Here is a 25,776-nt window from a genome sequence, read left to right as displayed (position 1 = left end):
GCAGCCATTGTCTGGAAGAGTCCCACTTCCACAACTCCTTGACAGCACTTTTCTCTGACCCAGACTAAGCATTGTGTTTTGTTTTGTTTCCTTCCTATCACTTTCCTTCTAACTTGCATCACAGAGATTCAGAAGAACCATCTGGGAAAGGAGAATTCTCACCAGATTGTAAGGGATGGGAAGAAACCGAGAAAGCAATGGCAGAATAATCTTGAACAGGCTTCAGGAGAGTAAAGTGACTGGGACCATTCAAAAATAAACAGTGTGTTTCTGGGTGCCATGGCACATGCCTATAATCCCAGTGGCTTGGGAAGCTGAGACAGGAGGATCTTGAGTTCAAAGCCAGCTTCAGCAATGAGGAGGCATTAAGCAACTCAGTGAGACACTGTCTCTAAATAAAATACAAAATTGGGCTGGGGATGTGGCTCGGTGTTTAAGTGGCCCTGATTTCAATTCCTGGTACAAAAAAAGAAAAAAAAAAAGCAGTGTATCTCTATTAGAAAATTGGACCCTGGTGAACAACATATGAGAAAAATGGTTAATCTAGAAAAGGAGGAAGAGAAGAGGTATGGGAAGAGTTGACACAGATAAGTTTAATTTTGGTCTGGTAATCTATGCCCTATTCTTTTTTTCACATTTGGTTAATGACAAATATAAATAGAGAGGCTGGGTGCATTTTCTCTCAATTATTTGGATGGGCTGTAATTTTATTTTTCTTAAGCCCTTAGAAAGTAGGGAAATGGGAAGGATAAGTTGTAAGGAAAATCATAAAATAATAACTAATATTTACTGAACATTTACTAAAAGCAAGCATTTTGTAAGCATTAATAATAGCTTGTGGATAGTCCTACAATATTTATTTTTATCTCCACAATATAGATAAGAGAACTGGGCTTTAGAAATTTTAAAAAGACTTTCATTTAGTGGAGACAGAATTTGAACCCAGCATTTTAAGACCAGTCTATAATTTAACAGAGAATTTGCTGTAACCTTTTCCTTCTACAGTAAATGCTAGAAGTAATAAGGGGGAGAATAAAAGACTTTACATAACACATTAAATTGAAATTATCATGCTTCCTCATGATACTCAGAATTATTACCATTTATAAAAATGACACTAAAATTCTCATGAATGTGAAAATTGGCTAATCTTAGAGGGAAACAGCCTTACTAATGGCTAATAGAATTAACTAGCAATAACAGCATCTATGAGAGAAAATGACTTTGTTATTTTTTTTTCCAAATGAACAAGTATTTTTGAACACCATTTGTTCCCTGAATTTTGAATATCATGCAAGATAGGTAAAACTTTGATTTTGAATATTAAATGATTGCTTGGGATAGAGTATATAAAGTGTCTGACACGTTCCATCATTCACACCAGGTCAGCTTATGCTTTCTCCACTGTTCGCAGTGAGTTTGAGATCTATTTGGAGCAACATTGTTACCGCTGTTTACCAGTGAGGAGTCCTTCCTTCCCCGAATGCATAACACCAGAGAAGCACCATGAGGCAAGTGTAGAGTGGAAGGTAGAAGCTTTATTAAAGGACAGCAGAAAGACTTCTCCCCGGAGGAAGAAGGGGACCCAAAAGGCAGAATCCCTGGAAGGGGGAGGTCTTCCCTCTTTTATAGCTAAGGTCCTCTGTTAGCTTTCCCACACTCCTGTCCTTTGTTTCCCTTTATCTTGCAGTGATAGAATGCAGGTGGGAAGGACCAAAAGGTGGGAGATAGGTGGGCTGAAGGAGTAATCTGGGCAGGAAGGGCCTGGGTGGCTTTTGATTAGCACCTCCCTGTGTGCTGGGAGCTGCTTCATTAACAGTTCCTTAGGATGGGTTCCTGGCCTTGGGGACATTAACATTTCAGTTTCCCCAAGTGCTGCTCTGGTTTCCTGGACTCCATGCTCTATAATCGCCTCCATTTTATTTATCTTACTTGATATTAGACCCGATTTACCTAACTACACTAACTACCTGTCTGTAAATATGGCTTCAACATGACCAACACATCTGAAATATAAGTAAGCTAATGAAGTATGTTTATATAGGTGACACATGCTAGATTATTAATAGAATTGAGTAGTTAGGTAAGATATCCCAAGAGAAAGGGGCTCCAAATTGGTATTTTATAGACTGATAAGATTTGCTTAGGTGAGAAAGAGTTGGGAGCTGATTTTAGAAAGAAAAAAATATTTGAATATATACAAGATTAAACCTGAATTTAAGGAAATTTGTTCTCACACAACGGACACAGCTGTTAGACTCTTTTCTTTAAAACAGAAAAATTTCCACAAAGTTCTAGAAAATAGGATTTTAAATCTTTTGACCTAATTAGGGTAAACAATGTTATTATGATGGATGCTTTGGTGGTGGTCAATTATCCAAGTATGTCAAACATTGTGTGTGGGACCTCTCACTCCTAAAAGCCTTTGAAACAAAACAAAGGTACATATCAAATGCCTGGTTGTACTGGAAGAAGGAGGAGGAGGAGGAGGAGGAGGAGGAGCGGCAGAAGCCGCCAAAAACAGCAACAAAATACAAAATAATTCATAATTTGTCTAAATGGAAATATTTTAAACATATTTCTTAGGATAACAGTGTAGGTTTTAAGAGCCTTCTGAATTATTTGGAGAAGAGACTGCCACAGTGGGAACATGATCTTTATCTAGATATACTATCTACCCTGTATCAATTTGCCCTCAAAATTGTAAACCTTCCTTCTTGTGGTGGAAATATTAAATTAATCATCTCATGCAATATCCTTCCTCAATATATTGCCCTGAAAGTCACATACACAGTGGAAATGTACAATTTGAAACAGTAATTAATTAAACCTTTTTCTTTCAGGGCAACAATTGTGTCTATAGCCACATATTTTGTATATGTTTTTTTACAGTCCTGGCATATATGGTAGATTTTTAAGGGAATAATTTTATGAAATGAAAGCTTAAATCTTGGAAATGACTTTTTATTTTAGGAGAGAAAATTGGATCTTGCTGAAGCTGAGATCTATTGGCATTAGTCCTGCTGAGGTATATCTTAAAAAGACAACAGAATTACATCTCAAAATTTATACTGCTGTTCTGTATTATGCAAACTTGCAATATTCTTCTTCATGGTATTTGGTATGTTCCAGAGGAGGGAGGAGCCAAAGATGATAAAACTTAATAACATTAGGTTATATGAATTTATTTTTTATATAGTCCACAAGATGAAATGCATTATCTTAGTAGATCTAAATTGAAATCATATGCCAAAAGTGGAAATGGTTCATTGTCTTTAATATGAATAAGTGCCATTTAATATCAGAAATATTTCAAAATAACTTTGTTACTGATATTGTTGAAAGTTGTGTCTAGATGGCATGAATCAAGTAATATATATTAAAATGTTTTATAAGCTAAAAACCACATTAAAATGTAAGGTTTTCATAATAATAGTTATATTTGACCAGTGTGTTTAAAAGAAAAATGTAGCATATGTCTTATAATTTTATTGGAAAACTACATTTTTTTATTAAATGATTCCAAATTATTGTCTTTGTAAAGTACTATAGCTTTTGAAATAAAAATGTGAAATACAGTAAAATCATCCTAATGTTAAAATAATTTTCTTCCTCTAAATAATTTTGAAAGAAAACTAAAAGTTAAAACTTAAGACAACTAGTTTATAAGAATCTTTACAGGGGGCTGGGGATGTGGCTCAAGCGGTAGCGCGCTCGCCTGGCATGCGTGCGGCCCGGGTTCGATTCTCAGCACCACATACAGACAAAGATGTTGTGTCCGCCAAATACTAAAAAAATAAATAAATAAAAATTAAAAAAAAAAAAAAAAGAATCTTTACATAATGATGCCTCATCCTGGCTTCTGCAAATATTGTTTAGAACACAGTGCTAGGAAATTGTTGGCACTTGATTTTTAATCTCACTTTTTAAGTCCAAATTCTAAAGAATATAATCTGTGCTAATCAAAACACAGAGAACAATGACACTTGGGTGGGCTAAGTCACATCTATATGTTACAAGCCACAAAATCAAGACCTTGTTACTTATATGGTGCAAAGCAACTTTTCCTCTGAAATATCAAACTCTAATGAACACACCAAGTCTAAAATTGTATTTCCAAATGTGCTTCAGTTTTGCAAGGTCTTTCTTGAACCCTGGTAGGTAAGTCAATTTATCTTCTTGCTCCACCCGCAGTCCAGTCATGTCTTTCTTCCAATCGCATACTCTGGTCACCGTCTTATTGGCAGGGTACTCTGACCTTAAGACCCAGTTCTGGTCACCCTGACCTTATTGGCCTGAACTCTTGGTGAAGGGACTGTTGACCTTTGCATCCCAATCTTTCAGCATAGTTATAGGTCACTTCCCATTTGAATTCTGATACCTGCCAATTTACAACTACCAGGGTAAGGTCACTCTGGACACCAGGTGGGACAGAATTCTTATTCCTTAAAAACATTTCAGCTCCATCAATTTCAAACAGCTATGTTGGTCTGCCTATAATGTCTGACTTTTCAAAATTTTCCATTTACAGGAATTTCTGTCCTTAAATTCAAGGACTTAGTTAAAGGGGTAAGCAAACCCAGCAGGAAGTCCCCTTTGATGTGCAGGAGCTCAGATATGCAAAAGTCTTGATCAGCAAATGCTTGAAAAGTGCTTACTCTCCTCCCCTTTGGGATTGGCCATTAACTCACTTCTGGGCATTCTCAAGTAAAGCTGTTTTTCTGGTTCCTTCAACTTCAGAGTCAATAAGTGACTTCCTCAGCAAGTGTTAATAACACTTTTCCCCAAAATTTCCACAGTGAATTCACTTAGCATTGTCACATTAGCATTTGTAAGGGACATTCATGTACTTATCCACACAGAGTTCCTGGATGCTGCAATCTTTCTTATTTGTTTTCCTGCCTTCAAATCTCTTCTTCCTACAAAAGATCTTATTACTCAACTACAGGCAAAAATCTTTTACATTTGTTTTCTAAGCTTTGAGCTCTTTTGCAGGGGTCTACATTCTCCCTGTGGATGCTGCCTGCTGTTCCTGTCCCATCATTCTCTCTCAGCATCATTATTTTTTCACCTCCTTTAACACACTTCAATGCTATTCATCTACTCCTGGTGACATTATTTCTGCTTCAAGTACTTTTTCCTTCCTTCTATGAGTTTCATTTTCATTACAAGCCTTAGATTTTTAAACCTCCTTCCACCAGAAATTCTGTTGTGGTTTACCTCCCTTTGACTTCTCCTGCTTCTATTCATTATATCCTCCATATGGAAATATGAAAATCTTACCCTATTATTTTTCTAGCTCTTCTTTAGTAATAATGAGAATGTTAATAGCTACCATTTTATAAATCATCACTTTCTTTCATATATCATTTTTTTTTTTAAATTCCAGCAGCAACATCTAAATTATTTTTATTGCCACTAAACACTCCTCCATGTAGAAAGGAATTCATCTCAACACTGGAGGCACTGAAGGCCCTGCTTCTTTTCTTAATATAGGCCTACTTTAAGCAGACAGTGGCATGGTGGTGGATACCTGTAATTCCAATTACTTGGGAGGCTGAGGATTGCAAGGATTGAGGTCAGCCTGGGCAAGCTTGCAGGATCTTGTTTAAATATATATATATTTTAAGGGCTGGGGATATAGCTCAGTGGTAAGAGTGCTTGCCTAGCATTTGTGAGGCCCTGGGTTCAATGCTCACTATATTAAAAAAACAAAAAGAAGAAGAAAAACAAAACTCTCTCAGAACCTTCATTTTGGAAAGTGTTGTTGGCTTCTGAAGACAGAATCCTTATTCGGAAAGAGATTTGATGTTTATAGAAACTGAACTAAAACTATGAGAAGAAGCAAAAACAGAGAGGCCTAACCATGGCTTTAAAACAGGATGGAGAAGATGAAACAGAAATAGGTAAATATCAGGAAATAGAAGGAGGAGTAGGAGAAGCCATCATAATCAACACTCATCAGTTTTGCTTTGGTTAAGGACAGTGTTTCCATTACCACTAAAATGAGATCACTGTTTCATATTTAGCCCAGTGTGAAAAGAGGTAGCAGTAGGAAGGGGATCCAGGTTTAAAAGCACTAGAAGAGGAAAATTTAAAAATTCCAGGAATTGCTTATGTAATTCTGGAAAAAGAAGCATAATGTGGATGTGTTTCTACATCTGTAATGGAGATATTACCACTTCTTACTTATGAAAAGGATGAGTGGTCTTAAACAAATTAATAACCATGCAGTTTGGAGCTTAAGCTGTTTTAATTATGAGGGAAAAAAAACTGCTTAGTGCTTTACATTTTGTTGGGAATTATTAAAAGAACCTGAATAAGATCACCTTGAAGCATTCCATCATGGTTTGACCATCTACTTCTCCAGGAATGCAGGTGTCTTCTGCATTCCAGGCCCTGGAAGACTTGATTGTAGGAAACATGACGACTGTCAACTTTTACTTCTCAGCCTCAGAATAGTTCCATTTAGTGATCCAAGCTAGATAGGTGACAAAAAGAGGGAATCATGTCTTAAATCCAAGTTCATCCATCTAGTATGTGGCTTAAAATAATGTAGAAAATAATATAAAATAGCTACATAGAATTCCTTTAATGACAAAAGTTACATATGAAGACTTAAAATTCAATAAATTATGTAAAGCAAATGTTCAAAAGAGGCAGTGTGTTCTGTTGCTGAACCTCCACTGCAGGGTGCTTGAGAGCAGATACCTGTTTCATGGCTCACTCTTTGTCTGATCTTGGAACTGGATAGAAACTCTGGCCTCTATTTCTTCATCTATAAAAGAGGAATAAACATGAGCTATACCCCGTGGCACTGAGAATTAAATATGTCACTGTGCACAAAGCACTTGGAACAGTGTCCATGCACAGGAAGTCCTCACTAAATGCCAAGAGTTATTTCTTTTGTTTTTGAGTCTATAAATCTCTTTTAAGACCATAAAGGTTTATAAAAGGGATCATTTGAGTATATAATTGTTTTTAAGATGATTGAAATGATAAGCTGAACAGATTAATGTGTTTACTAACTGTACAATAGTACCAGATGTTGAATATCTCTCTATCATCTATCTATGCATGCTATGGTCTGAAAGTTTGTGTCCCCCAAAATTCATAGATTACAATCTAATCCATATGTTACAATCAATGCAATAGTATTAAGAGTTGAGCCTTTAGGAGTGATTGGATCTTGAGAGCAGACTCCTCATTGATGAGACGAGTTCCCTTATATAAGAGGTCCCAGACAGCTTATTGCCCCTTCCGCCATAGAACACTAGAAGGCACTATCTATGAAAGAAAGAGTTAAGCCCTCACCAGAACCAAAATCTGCTTGTTTATGAATGTCCCTAATCTTGGACATCCCAGCAACCAGTACTGTGAGCAATAGATTTCTGTTGTTTATATGTTACCAGGTTGAATATAGAAATAGAAATATTTAATCCTATTTAAGAGAGTTCAATTGTCTTCTGCATTCAAGCTAATTATATAAGCATTGAGTTTTCGTACACGCACACATATGTTCCTGATTCTCTTGTCTTACCCCAATCCAAATTGCAGCATGCATGGGAGGGTAGGAGAGTGCTGACCATTGTATTATTAGTGTTTAACATGCACACATATTCTAAAGCATTTATCAACACATCATCCTCTCCAACAGCAATTGTTTCCTTGCACCTACTGAATCAAAAAAATTGGCAATGGCGAGGAACCTCCACTTTAAATCACTCCCTAGGATACACTCATGCACATTAAAACTCATGAATAAATGCCCTGGACCCTTCGGTAAGATTTAACTAATACTGAGTAACCCAAGTTTTATTATGCTCTGCCTTATAACATCTATTTAGTTTATATATATATATGGGCTGCAAATTCTAATTCTTTGCATTATACTACTTTTTTTCCTTTTTATAAATTGGGCTCTTTTGATGGTAAATGGAATGTAAGTGTCAAAACAAGCAATAAGACATGCTTATGGGCTTAATCCTTAAAAGCCTTCCTCCACCCGTGTCGCTGGGGTTTATGTAATGACGTTGATCCAATGGCATGTTCATTTCCCAACTAAAGGCTAAAAGAAAATATTTCTTGTTATCTCACAGAAGTGGATCCCTGTGCTGAGTTTAATTTTTGTGACTACATGATTTTGTGTCTGGGTCAGCTCCTCTTGAAACATTCCCAAGATGAATATTTGCCTGCAAGGTCTTCCTCTGACATGTTGTCCAGTTTGAACCTCGGCACTCGAAAACAGGACCCTTTCACAAAAGCCTTCAACTCAGAAAAAAGCTGCCTTTTCTGTGTCTCATGAATATGGTCTAACGGCTTTAAGCTCTCCTTTCTGACCTTTGTCCTATTTAGTGGAGTTCAATTGTCTCGCACATTTATTTAAGCTAATGATAGAAGCATTAAGCAAAAGTTGAAAAAAAGGACAAATGGATTCATCATGAAAATGCAGTGTGCCATAAAAAAGTCCATACACCAAGATGCTATTCACAGTGGGTAGTAAATTTATGAAACTCATTGCCTCGAGATATTATATAGGCTATTATATATAAATAGGTTCAAGGAGGACTATAGCAGGCTATTAAACAAAATTGGGATGCCAGAGGTGGAAGTGGCAGGCTCATCCCTTACTTTTGAGAACACCGTGGAGGTGAGCAGAACATTTCTTAGTGTGCCTCCGACAGAGAGGTGCTCATGTGGGGTGTATTAGCCTCCTGTGGTTGCTGTAACAAATCACCACATATTTGGTGGCTTGAAACAACAGAAATTTATTCTCTCACAGTTCTAGGAGATAGGAGTCTGAATCACAATGATGACAGGACGCACTCCCTCAAGGGAGCTCCAGGGGCTGTAGGGAAGAATCTGTACCTTGGCTCTTCCAGCTTCTGGTGCCTGCATTTGTGTTCCAGTCTCTGTTTTTCTGTGTTCACATCATTTTCTTTTCTCTGCTTACAAGGATAAATGATTATATTTGGAGTCTACTTGCATCATTCAGAGTAAGCCCCTCTAATATCCTCAACATTCTCAAAAATTTTGCCCTTTAGGGTAATATTTACTGTTTTTCACATAAAGTCACATTCTCATGTTCCAGGAGATTAGGACCTGGTGCATATCATTTGGGGGCCACCATTGAACTCACAACTGGAGGGATTATTATTCTAGCATTTTATTCCTCCTACTTCTTTTTAGTCAGAGGTCTTGCTTGAGCCTAAACCTTTAATTCCTATTATAGTATTACCAACTCAAACTTTCTGTTATTAGCCTCTCTATTCCCTATGTTTATAATGAGCACTAGTTCTGTGGGGTGTAGCAAGAGAAGCCAAAAGTGTTTGAGAGCCATTGGCTTTAAAACAAATTTTAATACAACTTCTTAAAGGGTTACTCTGTCAATCATCTTTGTGATAGTTCCAGGAAAGAACATATATGTTCATTTTCCATATTCTTTTAATTATGAATGTTCCAGCTAGTATTCCCTAGCATGCAGTGTGGGAAATTATACTCTAAAACAAATACCTATAAAAACATCAAACACCATTGTATTTTTTCTTTGGGAGCCAAATATAAGCCTATGTCCCTCCTTGTTGCATTAAGACGTTCTAATTTCTTCATAATTATTTGAATTAATAGAACAGGTTATGTAAGTTACAAAGAATTGAGGCTTATTTATCTCATTGTCCTAGGAAGTCCAAGAGCAACGTGCTGGCATTCCTTGACTTTAACCAGTGCCCTCTGGATTTCAGCACATTTCTTTTGGGTTTTACATGAAAGCCAGTAGCATTCCCTAGAGTCATCGAGCTTCTATAATCTAAACATACACAGAGCCCAGGGAGGATCAATTTTGCTGGCTCACCCTGGGTAGACAGCCAGTGCTGTTTGCAAGAAACTCAGCTTGACTCTTTCAAGTGAGGCTGCCAAATTTACATCTTTTAGAGACTGAGCAGACCTGAAGAAGAATGCTATACCTGCTCCCTTAATATCTTTTATGGTTTACTTTGGGAGTCAGGTAAGAAAAGAAGAACACTATTTTATTGTACTAGAATTGGTATATTTTTAAGTCTTTGAATTCTCTTTTATTTAAAAAGGTTCTTTATAAATGCTTTTGTGTTTTCTTCACCTGGTTATTCAATAAGTAGCCAGTGGGATTTTCTAATGTGCCAATTCCTGTGGTCAGTTTGGGAGGGGAAGAGATAAGTGAATCTGGATGAGATTCTGTTCATTTTCAAAGTAATTTCACTTCAATGGAGGAAAGACAGCATGAAGAAACATATATGTTATGAAAAATTAGAATAATGGAGTAAGTAATTTATTATAGCAGGGGAGAGAAGAGGAGAGAAAGATGAACTCTGCTTATGAAAGTTTTATAAAAGTAACATTTATACTGGGTTTTCAAGAATGAATAGAAGTTCATTAACTCTGGGGAAGTATAAAAATAACATATGGAAAAACCAAAGATAGAGTCATAGACAGGTGTGGTGTATGTGTGGAGTGTAGTTAAGACTGGACTGCAAAGAGAGGACTTTGAGGAAGTGTCTAGTCTGTGTGTGTGTGTGTGTGTGTGTGTGTGTATGTGTGTGTGTGTGTGTGTGTGTGTGTGTGTGCTGGGGATTGAACCCAGGGCCTTGTGCATGTGAGACAGGCACTCTATCAATTGAGCTATATCCCCAGCCCCATTGTCTAGTCTCTTATTGGGAAGAATTCTGATTTACCTCAAAAAGGCTCAGACATTATTTTGCAGGAAATTGGGAGCCTTTTGAAGTTTTTACACAGATGTGTGACAGGATGAGTTTTGTATCTACATCATATCCTTAGCCAATTTACCTTCAAATGGAAAAATATTTTATAAGGAATTATTTAAATATTGCTCTCTTTATAAAATCATTAAGGATGTTTGACATTATGTGTGTTTGATTGCCACTGACAATATACCAGTCCTCTCAATTGCGAGATTATGAAGGATATGACCTTGTCTTAAAAACCTTTGAGTGCCCAGTGCATATAATAGTGGTTTGTACTTGGAATTGTCCAATAAATTTGTTAGGTTTCATTGAATTAATTGAAGTGCCTGAACAATTTGTGCTCTTCCTAATAATAGTGGCATATAATACAGTTGGCAATCCCCCTAGCTCTGATAGTTGTTTTATATGATAAATTGCCTATATTGTTAGTATCTAAAATGCTTTGATCTTAAATTTCTTCGGAATTCTCAAATGCACACCATCTGGCTTCAATGACTCATGGAAATTTAATGTCTTGAGTTGTATTCGACACCTGTTGTTTCCTTTTTTGTATTTATGCTGGTGAATCATGTTTGCTTTCAATGAAAAGTAATTCTTTAGTAAAATTTCACATTTATCCTGTCAGTGATGATCACTGATTGAGTGATACAGAAAAATATTCCAACCTTTGCTGATCCTTAAATGTTCTTGTTCTCCCTGGTGGTTGTGTGACTGCATTTTGATTTTTTCACTTACAGCATGTCTGGGTCACTTTCAACCCTTACTTTATTCTTGTAAAAGGGTAGTTTTTCTGCTATGGATTTTACCTGAATTTGCTTGTTATAGTCCCTCTTGCCTTTCAGCAGTATTTATATCTGCTGTCTTATGCCAATGTTGTTATCTCCTCCATATGTTGTATATCTTATTATGAATACTTGTGATTTTAATATTCTCTATGGCATGGTGTTCTCAAAAGGTTTCCTAGATATTTCTGTGCAACAAAACAATTGGAAGACATGCAAGATGGGGACATAGATGCTCCTTCTTATTTCTATCAGGATGCTTTTTGTAGTAAGCAATAGTAGCCCAGATCAAACCTGATAAAATATAAAGTGGGTATATTAATTCACAGAACTGAGAAGTACTGAGATAGTAAGGCTTCAGGTGTAGTTAAAATGGAGTTCCTGTTCTCTTTCTTTGTGAATTTCTTGAGTTACCTCTTTGTGTATTGCTTCATCCTTAGGCAGGTTTCTTTGTTAGTTGCAAGACAGACGTCAACAACATCTGACTTTTGATTATCTATTGCACAAAATTACTAAGCTTCGCTGATTGAACCACCCTCTGATCAGAGGTATTAGTACATTCCTGGAACAACTTCATGAGCTGGACTTCATGAATATTGCACACAAGGGAGATCTGAACGGCTGTTGGGAAGGAAACCATGATCTCTCTTCATCTTTATGACCCAGTTTTGCTGTGGTTTGCACTGGACTCCACAAGGCCAATTTGGCACATTTTCCACTATCCTTAAGGTCAGAATAACTCCAAATATATATAACTGCATCATTTTTAGTACTATATTTTCCTTTTTTTTCCTATTAACAATGCCAAGATTAGGTTATATTTGATCTCTTCTATATCTTTTTTATTGATGCTCACCAGATACTATAGGAATCTCTGCATTGTAAGAATCCAATAAATGTTGACTCTCTCTATGCCACTGTTTATGTGGTTTTGGAATAATGCAATTTATAGAAATATTTTATAAAACCCTGATATGGTTTGAATATGGTTGGTTCCAAAACTCACACTGAAATTTAACCCTCATTGTGAAGTGTTAAAAGGGTGGAAACTTATTCTGACTATGGTGTTTAGAGGTGAGGCCTTTGGGAAGTGATTAGGACAAGATAAAGTCATTATCTATTGACTGAATAGAATGATGAGAAGATGGAGAAGGACTAGACACAAGTACAAATGCTCCCTGTCTCTGCCATGTGTTTCTCTGTGCTGCCTTAGAACTCTATCAGCAAGAAGGTCATCACCAGATGAGAACCCTAGACCACTTCTTACCTCCAGAAACGTGAGGCAAAATACGCATCTTAAAAATATAAGTTTTAGCCTTAGCTATTTCATTATGGTAACAGAAATGGACTAGTAGTATCACCGGCTTAGGCTACACTTCTTAGTTCATATTGATGGCAAACTAGGCAATCAGTGAATCAGAAAACACATTAGGTCCTCCTGTGTATCAAGTACTTGGTGGGGGGCTTGAATGGAGGGAGTAGCAAAGGGGATCATACATGCAGTACTGCCCTGAAATGTTTCAAGTCAAATGTAAATGTGTGATGTCCATCTCCCAAGTCTGTACTCCTCTTCCTGTTACTTCTAGAATTCTTCTTGTGCTTGTTGGTGCTCTTTCTAGTTTCTCAGAGGATTAGCTCCATCTCTCCACATCTGAAGCATTCTGCTCCTGTAGTTTGAGACCACTGAGATGGCTCCTTCATCTATTCATTCAAACAACATTGAAGGCCTCTGAGGAGACCATGAAGAATGAAAATTATTATTGGCTTTGGGTCTTCCCAGTCTTGTGAAGCTTGCACTTAAATAGTAACATGGTGGGTGTCAGGATAGAGATAAACATCAGATCAACGGAAGCAACCAGAACATGGGAGTCAAGGAAGGTTTTCTAGTATCAGGAAGGCCTCTGAACTTCTGAAAACTGGTTCAGCCAGGTGAGAAAGCATTGGATGAGAGGGAGAAGTATGGGCAGAGGCTTCCCAGAGCTTTTGGAAAAGTATAGGTATACTTCCATGGTCACATCACTTAGTGTAAATAATTGCTGAAACATCTCGTTTTCCCTTTTTTTTTTTTTTATCTGCCTTAATTTTTATTTTTATTTTTAATTTTTATTGTTGGTTGATTTTCCCTTTTTTAATCCAGATAGCATGGCTAAAGTTTTTAGTGGGTCTTAAATCACTATTTGACACCAACAGGAACAATTTTTTTCATAAATACATGTGAAAATTATAGCCAGAAAAGGCCTGGGAGTTCATTTTTTGCTCAGGAGGAAGAACAGTTCTGTCTCTAGAGGAAGGCCTACAGACAGAGGTTAAGGCAACTCCTTGCCTAGAGTGACTTGAGAGAATCTCTCCACAAAGCATCTTCCCAGTGGGGTCTCAATCCCTTTCTGCCTGGCCACAAATTCTCAACAGCTAATCACTAAACACCAAGGTCAATAAAAGTGGGGCATCTTTTCAATAGAAAGTCTCTGTGATGATGCAGCCCTGCCTGAAGGACTCATTAGCCTCGATTAGCTCATTATCTTTGAGTTGAACTTCAGAAGAGTTTCTTGCTCAGTGCACAAAAGAGGATGAGATCACAGAGTGCAAGGCTGGGCTGGCAAAGTAGGGAAAGAGGCAGTCAGGCCCCCGGGGGAGACACTCATTCAGATGGTGTTAGTTCTGCTCTCGGTTGTTGGTTGGAGCCTATGGTCCTGACTTGTCTTCTTCCGCTTCCAGTTTTTCCCTTTTGTGGTAGTCCGAATAATACCTTCCAACACCCAAGGGTGTCTACATCCTAATTCTTAAAACCTGTGAATGTGTTACCTTGCATGGCAAAAGGGACTTTGCAGATGTGATTTAAGTTGGGGATCTTGAGATGGGGAGATTATCCTGGATTCTCTGAATGAGTCCTACCTAATCACAAAGGTCCTTATCTGTGGAAAAAGATAGGAATCAGAGAAGGAAGTGTGAAAACACAAATTTTTGATGCAGCCATAGTCCAAGGAACATAGGTAGCCTCTAGAGGCAGGAAAAGGCTCCCTTAGAACCTCCGGAAGGTGCACAACATTGCTAACACCTTGGTTTTAGCCCCATAAAGTCCACATTGGATTTTTTATTTCCACAACTATCAGATAATACATTTACATTATTATAAATCACTAAATTTTGGTAACGCACACAACAGTGTTATGGTTTTAATATGTCTCCCAAATTTTATGTATAGAAAACCTAATCCCCGAAACCATGTGTTAATGACATTTAATTGTGATTGGGAGACCTTAGGTAGATGGTTGGCTCATGAGGGCAGAACCCTGGAGAATGAGTTAATCCATTTGTGGGTTAATGGATTAAGGGGTTATTGAGGGAGTGGTTTTGTTATAAAAGTGATGAAATGCTTGCTCTGTCTCCACATGTTACAATGATGCCCTTACCAGATCCCGGAACCTCAATATTGGATTTCTAGCCTCCAGAACCAGATGTGAAATAAACTTCTATTCTTTGTAATTTACCTGGTCTGTTTTCACAGACCATAGTGAAAGAGAATGAACTAAGATAGGCAACCATAGAAATTACTCAGTCCCTCTCTTTAGTGAATGCTCATAACCTATACGTCACCCTTCTCCCACCTTCCATCATTCTCTACCACCGAGTCTGTTTGGGTCTCTGACTTGTTGGGCTTTGGTGATCAGTCTCAGGGTCAAAACTCTAGTAGAGTCAGAGGTAGAATACAAACTACATCTTGGGGAAAACTGAGAAGACAATAAAGGGGTGGTGGTGGTGGTTACAACAGCCACGTCTGAGGTGCACCACCACTGAAGTGTGAGAATACAGAGCAGTGCAAAGAGAAGCATGAACCAAGAGGATCTAGGATGGGGCATGAGGCATGGAAAGCCAAGAACAACATTGGGCCCGACGGAAAGGCATGTGTGTTTTTTCCACATACTGTTGCACAGTGACTCAGGTATAAGGTGTAATGATCCTGGATACCATTGTTAAAACATCTTTAGATGAATGTTTTCAATAGGCACAAAATGCATGGACCCTAAAAACAGAAGCTTAAAAAACAATTATATTTATTCAATTATATATACACACACACACACATTTAGTCTAAATGGTTGATGGAGGTTCTTATTATACCCAAAAAGGATCATTAAAATTTCTTACAAGTTTTATTTCTCCTTTGAAAGTGACATAGAACCAGACCCTATGAAAGATTAGCCAAAATAACTTGAATGATGCTCATAAGAACTGGATTGAGAGGGTTTTATTTGCTTAAAAATATGTATTTTTATTTTTTAAAATTCCTGAAAAATGAACAAAGAACAATTGTCTTTATGATGCCCTTACTGTCACCCTAAGATGCAGCTTGGGAAAGCATCATTATCATATTTTTTCAGGACACTCTAGCCCAGAGAGGTTAAGTGACTTGCCTGGAGACAAAACTTACAGGGGAAGAAGCTTAAATTGTAACAGATATTATTAGTTCATTAAATCCTCCCAGCATGAGATGAACCAAGTAAGTGGTGTGTGTGTGTGTGTGCGTGTGTGTGTGTGTGTGTGTGTGTGTGTTCTTTTCATTTTAATATTCAGGAAATTAAAATGAAATTGGTAAAGAAATCTGACCAATTTAGCGAAATGCAGCACCATGGGCAAGTTTATGACTCGTTCCCTTTTTCATTCGTAAGTACCTGAGACATCAGAGCTTTCTTTCCCTTTAGAGACACAGTTTGTTAGTTGTCAGCTTTCCTCCTCTCCTTTTTTGGAATTAAATCCTGAGTAGAATGGCTGACAGGATCCAGCTGCAGCCTTTGCTCAGATGAGAGGCCCACGTAATCACCAAGGAGACAGATGGTGGGACAATGCCTGAAAGAACCTTCCCAGGGTCCACTCTAGTGTCCCTTCCTCCGGCACTGAGTTGAGTGTTTGCTGAGGGCGACAAGTTCCACTTGGAGGACCTTCAGGACACAGTCAAGTGAGGAGGAGGCAGGTCTGAGAGAGGCCTGAGGTGAACAGCTGTTCCAAGGCTTTGTGTCAGAAACAGAGATTCCATTATTCCATAGGAGGTCATTCCTGGGGCTTACACAAAATCACATGAGGAAAGGATATCAGTTCAGGGAATCAGTTCTCCCTCCAGTCAGGCTGTGGTATATCCATGAGAGGAAGTGGATATGTACTGTCTGTTCCACACCAGCCGTTTCCAAAGTGTGTTCCTTGGAACACTAGTCCAACCAAAGGATTTTCGTAGGAAAGGGCGTCCTGTGGTAAAATAAGTTAAAAACTGCTATAACTATTATCTTGTCATAGAGATTCCCAAATGACATAAACAAACTAAAGGCATCCTTTGCTACGATGAAATTTTTCCTCCCCCCAAATTTGGTTTCATTGTAGGAATCTCCCTCTCTTCTCCCATATAACACAAAATATAAATGTAGGATATTGTACCCTGGTTCATCATTGGAGATTGTTCCCCCTAAAACTTTTTATTTTTTAATTTTAATTTTTTAAGGAGGATTTCAGAAGATGCTAGAGCCAAAAGGAGGAGACGTGACATTTTGCCGCCTAGGAGTGAAAATCAGAAAATATTCAGGTCTTGAACAGACACTTCTCAGAAGAGGACATACAATCAATCAACAAATATACGAAAAAATGCTCATCATCTCTAGCAATCAGAGAAATGCAAATTAAAACTACTCTAAGATATCATCTCACTCCAGTAAGAATGGCAGCCATTATGAAGACAAACAACAACAAGTGCTGGTGAGCATGTGGGAAAAAAGGTACACTCATACACTGCTGGTAGGCCTGCAAATTGGTGCAGCCAATTTGGAAAGCAATATGGAGATTCCTTGGAAAGTTGGGAATAGAACCACCATTTGACCCAGCTATTTCTCTTCTAGGACTATACCCAAAGGACCTAAAAACAACATACTACGGGGACACAGCCACATCAATGTTTATAGCAGTACAATTCATAATAGCTAGACTGTGGAGCCAAACTAGATGCCCTTCAATGGATGAATGGATAAAAAAAAATGTGGCATTTATACACAATAGAATATTACTCAGCATTAAAAAATAATAAGATCATGCCATTTCCAGGGAAATGGATGGCATTAGAGCAGATTATGCTAAGTGAAGTTAGCCAATCCCAAAAAAACAAATCCCAAATGTCTTCTCTGATATAAGGGGAGTGACTCAAAATGGTGTAAGGAGGAAGAGCATAGGATGAAGATTACCTCTATATAGGGAAGAGAGTTGGGAAGGAATGGGAGGGAAAAGGGGAATTGCATGGATGGTGGAAGGAGTCCCTCATCGTTGTACAAAATACATGTATGAAGATGTGAATTTGGTGTCAACATATCTTGTATACAGAGATATGATAAATTGTGGTATAAAGGTGTATTAAGAATTGTAATGCAAATAATAATAATAATAATAAAGCTCATATAAAAAATAAATTAAAAAAAAGAAAAAAAATATTCAGGTCTTAACATTGTGAATCTCTGAAGTGTATTGCAATTACAACTGAACTTTTACTTACATGATACAAAATAGAACCAACACAATCAAAGTACCATAAGCCATCTAGGTGAGTGAGAAAAAGTGACTGTTTTATGAAAATGACTTTAGCAGTATCTAACACTTTATAAAATTAAAAGATCAGATTGTAGTAGAATTCATGTATTTTTTAAAATCTTAGATGAAATTGTTAAAATTTGTTCTAATTATACATGACAATAGAATGCATTTTGTCATACACAAACGGAGCATAACTTCTCATTCCTCAGGCTGTAAATGGTAGGTGGAATTTGTTTTAATCCATATATTAAGTTATATGTAGAATTTAGAGAGACAACCAGTATTTTTCAATAGCTAAAATAAGAGAAGACCTCTAAAAGATAAATGATGTAAAAACCATGAGAATATAAGCAGTTTATTTTCTCACAACCTAGATACATTAAGTTACTTTCAAAAACTGGTCTCATGAGAGAGGTAAAAATGTATTTACTTAACTGCTATATATAGGATAACATGGAAAAATATTACTGGAATAACTGAGCTGCCTGCCAAAGATTGTCTTCATATGTCTGATGAAAATTAATCAAATTAGCTAGTTTAAAAGATAACTTAGTTTACAATACTAGGAATTCAGTAAGATTATACTGCCAGTTTATATCATTTGATATAATGATCTTCCCATCTCATTTTATAGGGTAGGAGGAATAAAGAAAGTAAATATTGTGAAAAAAAAAAAAAAGCTTGTGAGTGTTTTATTGTTTTTGAAATATTAACAGCCTTGTTCACTAAATATTTTAACACCCACTCTGAATTATCCTGTTTCAGCCAATTCTTTATAAAAATATGCCATGAAATCATCAGTATTTACCTTGTATTGTGTAGAAGTACTTAAATCCCTGAGACAGAGGCCTAGAAGTTTGAAGGAAATATTTTTTTACAGGTCTGATTATAGAGAAATAATTGAAAACATATTAATCTGAGCTGTTCCTTTCAACTTGTGCCTTCTCAACTGCTTGAAGATTTCAATGAGAACCCCTTGTTTTGGTGGTAAGACCCTCCCCATTCTGTTTCCTCCCTGCTTCTCGGTTTAGATCTCATAGCTATGAAGCATCTCTTCCTGACTCCAGCGACAGTGTCGTGCCTGGGACATCCTCATCCCTCCTCAGTCCACCTCTGTGTGGACTTCAGTCTTCTGAACTCACCTCAAAGTATCTGAAATATACTGCTATCATTAGGGGTTTTAACATTTGCCCCAGGTCACCTAATGAAGAATGGGATGCCACCATTTAAAACCAGACACTTGGCTTCTAGAGTCTTGACCACTCCTCTGAATTTATAAAATGTTAAAAGGATGGTATTGAAAGAGTTTGGCTTTAATCTTGACTCTCTAGTTCTCAGCTGGGTGACTGTGGGTGAGGTATTTGACCTCTCTAATCATCAGTTTCCTCCTCTGTAAATTGTGAATCATAAAAGATCTTCTCTTAGTTTCCTGGAAAAAATTAAATGATTCCTGTAAAGAACTTGGTTCAGTACCTCATCTGTAATGAGGACCCAAGAAATGTTAAATGCTATTTTTACATCTTTATGCTGTAAGATGAATGCATATATGTGTGTATGTGTGTGTGTGTGTGTGTGTGTACACATGTGTGCATGTGTATGTATGTGTGAGCATGTATATATTTCCCCCAACTGGATTATTTGAATCTGAGGATGGAAAAGAAGTCTAACTCATTTTGTTAACTCTTCCTAGCATATCAAGAACAGTTTTGAACTTGGTAAGTATTAAATAAATATTTTTGACTGATTAACTATTATTTGTCTTCTATTCTTTGTGGTAAAATTTTCTGGTTGCTTATTAAGAACTTGACTGATAAAGACTTAAGCAATATAATAGATGCACAACCTATTACGGAATGGACATTTCTGGAATTTAAAAATTTTAAAGTGATGCTTTGTTGTTTCGTTAACATTTGGTAAATATTGTGAAGTGTATCTTTCTTTGACAATCATGTAGTATAATAGCACTTATGTTTTCAACTTCCATTTTCTCTTCCAGGCCATACAAAATGTTTTGTGAATATTTTATCTTGGCTGGGCTAGTATGCTGAATTAATTTAGTATTCACATCTATAGATACCATGTGTGCTTCTCTAGATGTTCCACTATCATTTAGCTTTAACTAATGGACAGTTAAAGTCTTGCAGATTTTTCCCCAAAGACCTATAGCCATCCATAAAAATTCTTGAATAATTGGGCTTTAAGTGGAAGTTCAAAGGTTGGCTAATTCAAGAAATATACAGAAATACTTTTACTAGTTCAAAGCTGAAATTTGTATAAACTCTAAGATATCAAGTTTTAAAATTCTCCTTTCAAAATCCAAAAGGCAAATAACATGAAAAAAAGAGTGACTTGGGTTTCTGTTTCTAGACATTTTGCAGAGAAGTCCATTTTTTCTGAAAGTTCCAGTCACTGTCATGGTAGATCCAACATCAAAACAACAACACAACAACGTGGACACCTGGAACCTAAAAATTACTATCAGAATAAATAAAATGTAACTCTAAGACTTTGTAAGAAGACTTATTTTTAGAACATTCTCATTCCACAGTCAACTGTTACTTTATCCTCTGAAGCTGTCTCTTTCTTTAGAGCAGTATAGACATGTTAACATTGAGTAATTGTCTAAGAATTGGCTGACAATCAATGGTAAAATATAGCCCTTCATACGTTCAACTCTTTTAGAACCTAAGTCACTATTTTCCCACTGTGGTGACTAGATTTGGGTAGGGAGGGATTGGAACATTTCCCCACCATTAACCCTTCCCCACTTTGAGAATGATTTCCTTAGAAGGAGAATGAATGGTGGTGGGTAGAAGGGATAAGAAGACAGGAGAACCGTTCCAACTAATATTTCCCTATTCACAAGAATTATCTGTTTCCTTGCTTGCTTTTAAGGAAAATGGGTCTCCATGCTTTAAGGCCAAATATCAATAACTTCAGATTTTTTTCACCTCTTATATCATCTTCTCTAGCACCCACAGCAACCCTGTGAATTTAGTAAGTTGTCATTATTTTACAGATGAGAAAATGAAAACTAAAAGAATTTAATTCATTTATGAAGATGACACATGATTAAATCAAAGAATCTTAACTTTAGTAGAGATCTTTGACTTTAAGAGTGATGTACTTACTTCCCTGCATATTGCCTGAGCTATTCCATAGAAAGTGAACAGTAAAATCATTGGCAAGTTAATGCATACATCCTTAATGGTATTAATAATTGTAATTGTGCTACATGATAATAATGGCATAACAGACAAGCAGTGCACATAAATGGCTGAAATTAGCATGCCTTTTAAACATAGCCATACTTAGTGTTTCTGGCATCTGGGAGGAAGGGAAAAAAGAACAAGGCAGAAGAAGAACTTGCCAAGATTTCTTTCTGAATCTGTCATTCACAGTCTAGTTTTGGGAAACTGAAACTACAAAATTTCATTTTCCCACCTTCCCATAAATCCTATTGATAATAAAATCTATGCAATATAAGATTTGGACGGTGGGTAGATTTGAATCAAATCTACTGTTCTCTTAGAGCAGGTTAGTTTCATCAGAGAGCACCTGTCTGCCCTCATTACTCATACATTAGCTAGGGACCCTTCCTTCTAGTATTTCAGTGATTTTTTTCTCTTAATCCTTAGAGGAAAAGGTGATATGCAAAGTTTGGGGTGAATAAAACAACCAGAGCTGTTACTAAGTGTTTTAGTCCTCTTCCAATTGTTATAGAATACCACAGACTGAGAAATTTATAGAGAAGAAAAGTTTACTTGGCTCACAATTCTGAAGGCTGGGAAGGCCAAGGGCATGGCCAGTGTTTGGGAAGGAATTTTAGACTGTGTTATTTATGGCAGAAAGGGAGAAGGCAAGTTAGCCTACAGGGACAAAGCATGAACTTACTTTATAACAAACATAACTACCTTCTCATCTAATCCACTCCCTGTATGATTACATTAACCTATTCCTGAGGGCTCCACTTCCTTGACCCAAACCCCTCCTGCTAGGCCTCGCCTTCCAACCCTGTGGCACTGGAAACCAAGTTCCACAGGCCGCTTCTGGGGACAACCATTCAAACCACAGCACGAAATAAGATAGGAAGGAAGTTAGTTTTGACAATTGTCCACTTCAAACTCCATGCCTCTGCCTCCTGCCCACCCCTTGAAGGTCTTCATGCCCTCTCTTTTCCAGCTCTTTTAGTGAGAACTAGAGTCTTCTTCCTGTTCTAAACCCTGCTCTGAAACAGCCTCAAATTCTTCTGATTGCCAAAATACTTTAACATCAAGAAAACTCCCAATCCCTTAATATAGACCAAGATTCAGCAAACTTTTTTGGTAAAGGGCCAGATAGTAAATATTTTCGGCTTTGCAGGCCAGATGGTCTCTGCTGCAACTACTCAACTATGCAAGTTGTAGTGTGAAAGCAGCTACAGGCAATAAATAACCAAATGAGCATGGCTGGGATTCAATAAAACTTTATTTACAAAAACAGATGGCAGGCTGGATTTAGCCCAGAGGTTGTAGTTTGTTGACCCCTGTCAAAGATCATTTTCCTCATTATCCTGTGTTCTATCTAGTGTCAGAAAAGAGGAGAAGGGTAAAAACTAATGTTGGTCCTCCTTCAGTCATTCAGTAATGAATTATCAGAGGACTCACAATGTGCCAAAACCTGTGGTTCATGCTGAAGATTTAGTGGTGATTAATTCAGGCTTGAATCCCAAATTCATGCTGCTCCCACTCCTCCCAGCAGCAGGAGGGCAGGCTTACCTTGGCAAAGGATGGCAGTATTCCAAATTAGGAATTAAGGATTTTTGCAACCAAATCCATGCTCTGCCAGCAAATCCCTTGGTAAACTTACAAACCAGAGGAAGTTTACTTACCTACCTTCTCTTTTGAATGTTGTCCTATGCCTTATCTCTCACCCCTTTGGAAGTCATTGATTGCCCTCATTCTCTTTGCTGACAGTTATTGTTCTCCCTTCTCTATATCCCATACTCTTTCTTTTCCATAAATCTCCTCCCACCCCACCTCCAAGATATCTCCTCTCTGTCTTCACCACCAACATCTTACAGGCATGAACTTCACAAATTAAATGTATTAATACCATGGCATGAATGATGCCTGTATAAAATGCAGGCTTGTGAAGGCAAATCACACTGTGGCTGGTGGTGAAGTAAGTGTAGTCTCTTGTGCCTCTATGTGCTTTGCCTAAGCTGTCCAAGATCAAACCTCTAATTTCCAGGATCAGAAGTTGAGCTGAACCTGCAGTAAAGAGACATGCTCCCACCCCCAATATTTTTCTCAGTTTGCTTGGAAAAGAGAAAAGAAAACAGAGGTGTTTGAAGACACAGGCAGCTTGAAGTCCACCTTGCTGTGCCAGTTCAAACAGAAGGTGTGCGACAGATTAATTTAGACAAGTGCAACCCATACAGAGGAGTACATACTAAATAGTTAAATATTTCAAATAAAAATTCGCATGTCTCTATTCCATTTCCATTTCTTCTCTTCTGATTTTCCAAGGATAGTTTTTGCTCGGTAATCAAGGGAGTCAACTCTGACTCAGTAATGTATTCAGTGCCTTTTAGGTTATAGTCTAGTTACTGGGAAATATATAGATGTCTGGATATTTTAAATGAGGAATAAAATTTTGAGTGATGTTCGTAATTAGGAAAACAGGCTTATCATCATGGAAAAGAGAGATGAGATTCTTACTAGTCTGATGAGAGAAGTCCACTGTTACAGCATACGAGGGGAAGATAATGGTGTATATAAAAGAAGAAAAAAGTCTGTAAAATTCAATCAGCTTCTATATGCTTCTTTGGAACAAAACAACAACAACAATGAGGAAACTTGGACCAGCCCTGCACTCAACACACATAATGGATCTTGGCCTTCAGCCGACTCTGGTGCATTTATTTTCTCTTGGGAGTTGTTTTTATAGCTTAGGAAACTGGTCTAAAAGGAGTTGGGGTTACTTAAGAAGTGATGATTTACTATTTAGTCCTGGAAGGGCGTAATGGCTCAGAAGTGGAACCTGCACCTGGTTTACCCCAGTGGATTCATCTCTCTTGCATGAGTAAGATGCTCAGCAGATCACAACGAAACAACTGGGCGAACTGTGATGTGAGCTGACACTGGTGGTATTAGCATTCTGAGGTTGGACTCAGACCAGCATTAGTAAGACATGAACTGTATTGAAAGTGTGAAAGTAGAAATTCATCAGGATCCTCTCTCCCAAGGTCTGAGGCTCTTACATCTGCTTTTTTCTATTATCTTCATCATCCTTCCTCTCCCTGAACTAGTGGCTAGTGGTAAGAAGCCACTTTTGTGCAGAGGATGTCCTTGGCTCTTTGATGAGACTTTCTTTTTTATTTATGATTGGACCTTCTTAATTTTGTCTTTTTATTATTATTATTATTATTACTACTGTTTTTAAATTTATTTTTGTACATATTAATGAGGTCTGTGATCAAAATACATGTATGTATTGAGCAATGTAGGGGCCTTCTCAGAAAATGCTTTCAGTGTTTAAAATATATTACATAAGATTAAAATACAAGCCCAAATATATTAAAACACAATTATAGAACATCAAAAATTTTGTAATATGTTGGTATATGTGTTTCTTTACATCATATTTCAAAAAGAAGATCTAGCAGTGGGTCTAATAACTAATACAATTTCAAAGTGCTGGTGAGTATAAGTAGCATTTTTTTTTTCTTTTATTAATACATTGTAGTTATACATAATAGTTGGGTCATACAAGCATCATATTTGATAGAGACCATTCAGTTCCCAGTGATAAAAAGTAATTTAAGGGTTTTGATATAAAAATTTCTGTGATTTCTACTGGAAATGAAATAATAGGTACTAGATTCATAATGTAGTTTTTCTTGTTTCTTATTTAAGACTGGAAAAATTTTCAAGTCATTCCATAAGCTCTTAGAAAAATGTTCCATCATTCTTGATGTAAATTTTATCTGACAAGCCAGATATCAAAATCTAAAGAATATCTAGGGACATAATATATTCATTTATTAAGAGAGCCATCATTTAAGAGAAACAGACTGTGGGTAGAAATCAATGGAAAATTATTTCCACTATATAGTGAGCATTCTAAAGAAAGTATAAAAATGAAAATTCGACCAACTGAAGCAACCATGTCTATGGACAGACAATATGGTGCTATGCTTCAGGACAAGCATTAGTATCCTTTTAATAATATAGTATAGCCAATAACATATACTATGTTCTTACAATATGTCAAGACACTTTATAAATTCTTTTAAGGATTATTTTATTTAATTCTTGCAATGGCCTTAATATAGGTTAATTCTATTATTTTTATTTTATAGAGAGTAAACTGAAGGTGAGATAATTAAACTAATTGCATATAAAACATGAGAGTTAAGATTTGAAATCAGGTAGACAGACTTGAAGCATCTATAATCTTAATCATAACTATAATACATGCCTTGAATGCATGGATATAATGATCCAATTTTTCTCAAACTTAGAGTATTTGATGCTCTTACAGAGAGAAAAATGTGTGCAAATCCTCATTTTGAGAAACAATTACTTTATAACCTGAAATCACTGTTCATGGAAAAAACTGTTATGGACTAAATGTTTATGTCTCCCACAAATTTACATGTTGAAGCCTTTATCTCCAGGATGTCTGTACTTTGAGACGATACTTCTTAGGAA

The sequence above is a fragment of the Callospermophilus lateralis genome, chromosome 10 (genome assembly GCF_048772815.1).
Source record: "Callospermophilus lateralis isolate mCalLat2 chromosome 10, mCalLat2.hap1, whole genome shotgun sequence".
Taxonomy (NCBI): domain Eukaryota; kingdom Metazoa; phylum Chordata; class Mammalia; order Rodentia; family Sciuridae; genus Callospermophilus; species Callospermophilus lateralis.
The sequence above is the reverse complement of the archived record's forward strand: the minus strand, read 5'-3'. Positions refer to the sequence as shown.